The sequence below is a fragment of the Tetrao urogallus genome (genome assembly GCF_951394365.1).
Source record: "Tetrao urogallus genome assembly, chromosome: Z".
Classification (NCBI taxonomy): Eukaryota; Metazoa; Chordata; class Aves; order Galliformes; family Phasianidae; genus Tetrao; species Tetrao urogallus.
The window spans coordinates 72,041,814-72,051,050 of NC_136816.1; the positions used below are offsets into that span (position 1 = coordinate 72,041,814).

The following is a 9,237-nucleotide window of genomic DNA, read 5'->3' on the forward strand; positions in this document are numbered from 1 at the left end:
AATATCAAACTGAAGCTGAGGAACTCTTAAATAGAAATTCAAGTTCTGTGAACTTAATTCTGCTCATTTTATTGAATATCTTAGACAAACTGCCAAAAAAATATCCAGCAGGTCAAGGGAGGTGATCCTGCCCCTCTAGCCTGTGCTGGTGAGGCCTCACCTAGAGCACAGTGTCCTCACTACAGGAGAGATGTGGGCCTGTTGGAAATATTCAAAGGAGAACCACAATAATGATCCAAAAAATGAAACATCTCTCCTACCAGGACAGGCTGAGAGAGCTTGGGCTGTTCAGTCCGGAGAAGAGAGGCCTCCAAGGTGACCTCTGGCAACATTTCAGTCTCTGAAGGGGAGTTATGGGAAAGAAGGGGCTCTTCAGTATAGTCTGTTGAGAAAAAGATGAAAAGCTTTCAAGCTTAGGGTATGTAGATTTAGGCTGGATGTAAGGAAAAGATTTTTACAGTGAAGGTGGTGAGACACAGGAACATCCCCAGATATGTGGTTGATGCCTTGTCCCTGGAGAATATCAAGGTCTTCCAGCCTGGACCAAGTTCTTGGTAACCTGATCTAACTGTTCATTGAAGAAGAGTTGAATTAAATGAACTCTAGAAGTTCCTTTCAACTCCAACGATTCTAAGATTTTATGATTATATAAGAAAAAAATTAACAACAACCAAAGAGCTTTTCTTTTGAAGATTTGCAAGTTCCATCCAGAATGAAATACTTGTTCCTGCTCTGCTTCAATTTTGGGTGTGTTAAAAGTCTGAGCACTGTTTTAAGCTAAAAACCTTAGTTTGCTAAAATAATGATAGATATTTTGAGAGGAGAGCATGAAACAATATGAATACTCTTTTCCACTGTAAATATCAGAAAATATATCCCATACTTGCAGAGACTAGACTCAAAATTTTATTAAATGCACCTCAAGCCATCAGTTTGACTAAAATGGCTGTCTGAGAAGAACTCTGAAAGGTAGAAAAGGCCAGGGGACCAAATAGTGATGGAACATAAATGAAATAAATTTCTGACCAAGAAGCATTAGGTTGAGACAACTGATTGAAAAGGAACATTACTGGTGGATGTGAATGTGTTTAGAGATGGGAATTTGTATCTTCTGCCTCAGAAAGACATTATACTCTAAAAGATAGCACTGACATTAAGTGATCATTTCCCCTACCTTTGACATTTGAAATTAGATGCTTAGTCTAAGATGCGTTTTGTCCCTGGAGAAATAAGTTTAGAAGTTGCATCATGCTGTTAGTCAGAGACCCAGGAAGGAATCTTAGTTATCTGGGGAAGAATCCCTGCCTCCATTTACTCTGTTGGGAACCCTATTTTATATTAAACATCTTCCTTCCAGACTACTACTAAATGAAAAGAATCATACCTGGGCAATCTGATCACTACCAGAAAATAACTCTGTGCTTAACCAGAAATGGACATTTAGATCTCCTGAGTTCCTAGCTCAGACCCTCACAGTGTCATTTGACAATATAAAAGGTCACCTGGTTTTAACCCCAGGAATTACACAATTAACAGGCCTTCAGAGTCTAAATTAAATGGTGTAGCTATTTAAATAACTAAGTACACTAGAAAAGCATAACAAGGAAGACAATGTGATACTGAATTTGTGTAAATTTTTTTCTTTAATTAACTTTCAATACCATTTTGTCTTTTTCTTTTGCAGGCTCCTATTTAAAAAATAGTCTTCTTTACCTGAAAAACGATCACTTTATTTTAACAGATTCTCTTGGAAACCTTTCATGGAAATTAGAATAACAAATAATTTCATTCATATAGCTTCAGGTGTACTGCTCAGATCAGCAATTGCAATCATGTACATCTTTGCAATTTTGATCTAAACATAGATTTAACTTTCTAAATCCTTTTTATTATAGTCCCTATTTTAACTTGCACTAGTTAACTGAAATATTTCTCTTTTGATATGTGGATAGCCAGAAGAGTTCCAAGTTAATTGTTCGATCTTCAATTAGATTCCTATATACTGGGGACAAAAATCAAAATTATCAGCCAGCCCAATGCTCTAGACCAGACATGTCCAATTTCAGTCCACAGGCTTCATACAGCCCAGGACTAGGGTAGTACTGTGGTCACTCCTGCATTTTGATACATACACAGGGCTAAACACAGCCCTGTGTACAACAAAAGATATTTATCCTTTCTTTCTGTTTTAACAAAGAAATTCAAGAATAGGTTTCCAGATTACTTAAAAAATCAAGATTGTTATATATATATATATATTTGACTCCATTTTGAATCAGCATAAACACATTATCTGCAGATTTTCAAATGGAAAGTAGAGTTGCAATCAGATATTCAACTAAAAAGTGTCATAGCTTTTCTTTACTAGACTTTAATGGGATCTACTTTACCAGAAGAAAATATCTCTCAGGTTACAATCACAGCTCATTCATGTCACCGATTTTTGGCAGTACATACATTCATGAGCAATTATTTCCAAGAGCAAAGCACATGGAAAACAAAACTTCACCAAAATCTCTGACAAACACCTTGATAACAAACATAGTAATTGCAACCTGGTACATTAGTTTCACAAAAGCAGGGCCAAATATTCATCTGGTTTTATGTTTTTGTTACCCTCCCTTTTTAAAAAATGTTTTAATAATATTTTTTTAATAAGATTTGTTACTTGTATATATTAACTTCATATATGTTTTGTATGTGGCCCAAGTCAATTCTCTTTCACACAATCTAGTGCAGATAAGCCAAAATGTTGGGCACTTATTCTTTACACTCAATAAAAGAGATAACTGAAGAGAAAGATAGTAGAATATCTATTGAAGTGTAATTCAAAGCAATGGAACAGTTCTGCAAGGAGTTCAGTAGCAGTTCGTTAGGATGGAGTTTTGTGACACATTTAAGTGACTGTCATTTCTTAAAAAAGGATTATTTGATATTCTAAAGCCTTACTGGAGAAAAAGATCTGATAATTTCAGAATTGATTAATATAATCTACACAAAAAATGTTTTAGTTGGCACATCTGGGCACAGCAGTGAACAGCCAAGTGACTAATGGCTGATGAGCACTGGAAACGTGATTGCCAAAGGGTATCCAAAAAGTTATACTCTTGAGAATTCTGGGATTTCAAATGATTTATTAAAGTCAATTTTATATTATATGCCTAAAAATTAACTAATGCATTAACTGTTTTGGAGATGTACTTTTATAACATAAACAGGCAAGAGATATACATGCATTCTGGATCTCATTTTGTATCTGTATTGAATAAGAAAATCTGATATATCAAATTTCCAGAAGAGACCTGCAACTCTGAGTCATAATGCATTTGGTATAAAGAGAAATGTATCTCTGTGTAACTTACTGAGTGTCTTCTGCTGAGTGTCACATGCAAGACATCTGGAGTTTGAAAACTTTGAGTCTTACACCAGAGAAAGTAATAGTAATAGTAATAGTAATAGTAATAGTAATAGTAATAGTAATAGTAATAGTAATAGTAATAGTAATAGTAATAGTAGTAGCAGTAATAGTAGTAGCAGTAATAGTGGTAGTAATAGTAATGATAAACTTGAAGTCGTCATGTTTGAATTAGAGAAAAAAAATAAACAAACATGCCACAAATCTCCACCCTGAACACACACCCAGCAGCAAGAATGTCTTCATTATGTACCTCTTATCTATATAATTCTATATATTTTAAGAAAAATCTTGGTCTGAAACAGCAGGTGCTAAATCAGTCAGCTTTACAAGAAGGCTGTGCAAAGAAAGCAGAAATTAATATTTCACAAGGGACACAGACAATCACCTTTTGCAACACTGATATTACCATTTAAATGATCCTTGACAAGGATCTTATTTTGCACCATTTTACATTCATGCTCAGCCAACAAATACTTAGCATTCATTAAGCAAACCTGCTATGACAAATGAAAGAATGACTTCAGGATTGTTATCACCTTCCATGTTCTGGATGTGATAAATAATTAAAAACCTTTTGGCACATTGGTGTGTGTTTTTATGTTTTATGTATGTATAAGACTCCATATCTGTTGCAGACTAGGCAAGTATCACCTCCTACGAGGGCCTACCACTCTTTTGGATTTGGAAAACAAATGCTGGAATCTTCTTTGCAGTTAATCAACATAGTTCTATTGGAATCAGTGGAGCTCCACTAATGTTAATGAAGTGATGCTGATGTTTCCAACTGTATAGTTAGTATTGTGTTTTTCCTACGAGAAAGAGTGATGACTAACTTCTAATTCAAATGAATCTTTTAACATCTAATTTAGAAATAGAAATCTGTTTAATATTTATTTAAAATTTTTATTTTTTTTTTTCCTCAGCTGCACTAGAAAAAATAGTACAGTGAGTTACATACTGAGAATTTGTATAATATTTTGCGTTAGGTAAGATTAAAAGGACAGATATGTGTCAGACAAATGATAGAAGAATTTATTAGTGGAATTGCTACAGTAATATTCTCCTTTCAAAAAATGAAAAGGAAAAAAAATCTAAAATCTTTGCTATTGAATACCAACTTTCTCATGCTTCTCAATTAGAAAGAGCACAAAAAGAATACTACAGCACAAAAGAATACGTACCCAGGAAGAAACTGATTAGGAGATCTACCCAAAAAAGACTTAGAGAATGTTTTTATTTTAAGTTTGAATTATATTGTTATTATAATTATTCTATTTCATATATTATAATATATAATATACATACATATTAATGTATATTATATATTATAACTTATTATATATTTTAAGTTGAAAAACGTTGTGTTATTATTGGGATATGTCAGTGAAGAGCTATTCTTTTTTCTTTCTATTTTTACTGATTTAGACAATTAGGTAAAGTTGTATTGAATTCATTAATTATTTCAGTAAAACTGAACATTAGCAGATTGATAAAATATTATTTATCTGGTAAATGAGACACTGCTAAAGTTAAATATCAAATGCCATTTTAAGCCTATTTATGATTAAAATTTATGAGCAGCTAAGAACCACACAGACATTTGCTCATTCCCCCCAAAGTCGAATAAGAGCGAGAACTGGAAAGAAAATAAAGCTGTGGGTTGAGATCAAAAGTATTTACTGAGATAGAAAAGGAAAAGTTTGAAAACAACAGTAACAACAACAATAAGTGATGGCCTAGAGGTATATTCATAGAACCATAGAATCATAAAATGGCCCAGGTTGAAAGGGACATCAAAGATCATCTAGTTTCCACCCCCTGCTATATGCAGGATCGCCAACCACTACACCAGGCAGCCTAGAACCACCTCCAGCCTAGCCTTGAATGCCTTCAGGGATGGGGCATCCACAACCTCCTTGGGCAACCTGTCCCAGTGCCTCACCTCCCTCTGTGAAAAACTTCCTCCTAATATTTAACCTGAACCTCCTGTCTGATTTTAAAACCATTCTCCCTTGTCCTATCACTTTGCACCCTTGTAAACAGCTCCTCCTGTTTATATACTCCTTTCTAATATTGTAAGCTCCACAACCTGGAGCCTTCTCTTCTCCAAGCTAAACAAGCCCAGTTCCCTCAGCCTGTCTTCATACGAGAGGTGCTCCAGCCCTCTGATCATCTTGATGGCCCTCCTCTGGGCCCACTCCAAGAATTCCACATCTTTCTTGTGCTGTCCCCTTGTTGCATGCCCCCAGCTTTGCAACGCCCTGGCACTCAGCTCTCACTCCCTACTGGCACAGTCTCCAGCGACTCCAGGATTTGGTGATCAGGAGCTGAGAGTATTTCTCCTCATGCTCTGCTCTGTTGTCACCCCATGTCTTCTTATCCGTTGAGAAGAAGAGACACTTTCCCCAGTACAGCAGCCAGCCTGAGGGGCAGCAGTCTAGAGATAGGGGCACAGATCAACTCAGGCACTCACTGGCATCTGCAGAACCCCATCTCCTGCAGAGCTTCAGCCTTTCAACCATCCCATGTCCATCCCATGGCCAAAAAGCCACCATCCACACTTCAATACTGAAGGCATGCTGGGGCTGCCTTATTGCCATACCTATAGCTGTGCAGGAGTGCAGCAAAGTCACGGTGCTCTCACTAGCATTCAGCCTTCCCTGCACACTGTTCAGCTCCTTCTGGGTTGCAGCCAGGGCCCGTGAGACATTCGCCAGCTCAGCCTCCCACCTGCCCAGCTCCTGCTGACCTGTTGCCATGCTTGCTGCAGCTCCTTTCACACTTGTGCCAGCTACTGCCGCATCTGCTCCAGGCTCTGGTCCCACATTTGCACCTCCTGTGATAAGTGGCCACGCTTGGCCACTTGCTCCACGGATGTGTCCTGTAGCAGACAAGTCACCTGCCAGTCTGGGGACAGGGCAGGGTGAGCTGGGACATGGGGATGGGGCAGCCTGGATGGGAGGGAAAGGGCTGGGCATGGGGTAGGAAGAGCAGTGGGTGACCCCACTGAGTGGGAATGGATGGGGAGGACTGGGAAGTGTGCAGACTGAGTTAGGTAGGATCTGGTAGGGTGGGCTGGAGTAGGAGCAAACAGACTGGGGCAGGATCAGGGCAGGAGAGCAGGAAAGAAGAGCCTTGTTAGGAGTATGGGTGATGGCAGCCAATGGAAATACCCATGATGTGAGAGGGACAAATTGCAGCTTGGTGCAACTGGGACAGACAGACCTACTTCCATGCTCTGTGGCACCCACCCCAACCTCACCCCTCTCTTGTCCCCATGTCCCAGTGCCACCTGTCTCCACTCACAGCAGGCCCCTAGGACCATGGTGGCCACCACCAGCAGTAGGCTGACACCCAGCAGCCCCACAGGGACACAGCGCCGGTGGGAATAGCACCCTGCAAGACACCAAGTAGCCATTCATCACCATCTGTCACCTCTTGGGCAGCTCCAGACAGCATGGTGGCAACGTGGTAGCACAGTGTGGGTGCTTCCTCTCTCCAAGGAGGGAATGGGAAGTGCCCTGAAGCAACATACACAGCTCACACCGTGACCTCTCACATCCCCATCCCAACCAGGCACTTACCTGGACTGTGCCAGGCCCCTTCCCCTGCTGTCCCCACAGGCATCAGCTCCAGTGCAATGTTCTCATGAGGACTCTCAGCCTCATCTATACTAAGGGCTGTAGGATGAGTAATGAGGTGATTATGTTGGCCATATGGGGAGGTGTGAGGTTTGTACATGCCTCTAGTGCCTGGATGGCTGTGCCATGGCACCCTGGCCCTTTGGCAAACCTCAGGTCAGTGTAGAGCACTCCCTGAGCCATGCAGACAATCCCTGAGTCCTGCTGTCTTCCACCCGACTATCTGGGGTGGTCTTTGCACCCTGGCTTAGTGTGCAAAAGAGAAGTGAGGCCGGCTCTTACAGAAGCAGAACTTGGCTCTGAGCCACAGCAGATGGGACCAGCAAGGCACAGCCGTGGGGACCAGCACCCTGCCATCGTGAGAGCTCTCTAACTCGACTGAGCGCCGACAATGGATCCATCAGCATTAGGCACGGTTGACAGTTTGTCTATTATATATTCTTGTTTGCTCTCCATTCTGTCCAGCTTTTCAGCTACTTTTGCAATGGCTGAAACACAAGCTTGGAGAGGGCTTAAATGTAACTCAAAGTCTTGAAGTTTATGAACCAATTCATTTATAAGGGGTCTTCTTTCCCCTCTGCCATACACTGCTGCAAATGTACTGGCATACCTTTCTGGTGCAGTTTCTGTGAATATACGCCACATGTTTGGTGTACACCTGACTCTCTCAGGATCATGCTTGTGGTGTGGCTCATTAGGAATGAAATTGGGGCTATGTAGCGTTTCCTCCACAGCACATTCTCTGAAATAATAGATGCCTTTTTCTGTATCAGTCCATTTCTTTTTCTCAGGCATCAGATCGTCTTTGAAGGGTATCTTTCTTTTACATCTGACAACACCCTCTACCAGAGGATGAAGGACTGGTTCTGGCGTGTACTAATGCCTCTGTCAATGGCTGAGTCCCTAGCAATGCCACCCAGCCAGCGAACTTCTCTACTGTCTAGCCACACGATGTTGGCCCCATCGAAGTAACCAAGTGGCGATAGGCTCATTTAGGTGACGTGAAAAGTCTTTTCTCAGACTTCGAATTTCATTCATTTTCAGAGATTGATCAACAATGGTAACGATATCTTGCTCACCTCTTACTCTTTCAGAACTTCTTATTGCCCTCATAGGTATTGGTAAGACTGTGGTCTCACTGACGGCCCCTCCCCTGGACTCAGTAGTACTTCTCCCGTATCTCGGAGCCACTGCTCTGGACCTCTTTCCTCCTCTTCTCTTACAGTGACTGCTTCCTCTACTTTACCCTCCTCCTCTTTCTTCTCTTCTAACTGAGTTGAGACTCGTTTTATTTTCTGTCCTCTTACAGGGGCAACTGACACCAATTTTAGTGCCTCCTGTGGTTGATAAGGTTGATCAGTTCTGACGCTCTCACCCTCTAGCACTACTCGGAGTCTGTCTTATTCAATTATGAGTGTATTTAGTTCAGTTTGGAGGGTGTCCTGTTCAGACTGGAGGGTGTCGAGTTTGGATTGAAGGAAGTCTCACTCGGATTCGAAGGCATCTCATTGAGATTGGAGATTCTTTCTCTCAGCTCGGAGATTTTCCCCTTCATCTTGGAGAGTTTCTTTCTCAGCTTGGAGACAATCTTGCCAGGTTTTGAGATTCTCTTTCCTGACTTGGAGACTCTTTCTCAACCCCGAGATTCTCTTTCTCGGCTTGGAGACTCTCTCTCTGGACCTGGAGATTTCTTGGAAATTGGAAATTTTGGAAATTGGAGTGAGACAGGTGGGCAGCCTGACACTGCACACTTCACCCTCTTTACTGAGAGAAGGGAAGAAAATAGAAACAAGAAAGCTCATAGATTAAGATAAATACAGGAAGATTATTTACCACATAACATCACAGGCAAACAGACTCAGCTTGGAGAAAATCCAATTATGGTATTGCCAGTTAAATAGATTGGGGTCAGGAGAATCAAAGACAAAACACCTTTAGCAGTTTCTCTCTGCCACTACTTTGCACTTAGACTTTTTCTGAGCTCTGGTTTGGGCTTTAGTTCCTTCAGGAAAACCTGTCTGTTTCACTGGGAGTTGTAGCAGACTAACAAAAAACTATCTGAGGTATGACTAGAATTATATCAGAATTTGCAGATAAGATTATCACCATAAAAGCAGGCTAAACTCTGAATGATTGGAAGAGGGAACCTGTGGAAACAAGCTCAAATTTGGTGCATCC

At 40.7% G+C, this 9,237-nt stretch overlaps 1 pseudogene across 1 annotated transcript; it reads right to left on the bottom strand.

The window, feature by feature from the left end:
- Positions 1–5,700: 5,700 nt before the first annotated feature.
- Positions 5,701–7,242, bottom strand: LOC306956993 (annotated as a pseudogene). The gene is made up of 5 exons: positions 7,158–7,242; positions 7,003–7,098; positions 6,725–6,814; positions 6,021–6,325; positions 5,701–5,855 (listed from the first exon to the last, which is right to left on the bottom strand). The product of its transcript is annotated as an uncharacterized misc_RNA (transcript).
- Between the last annotated feature and the right edge of the window lie 1,995 nt (positions 7,243–9,237).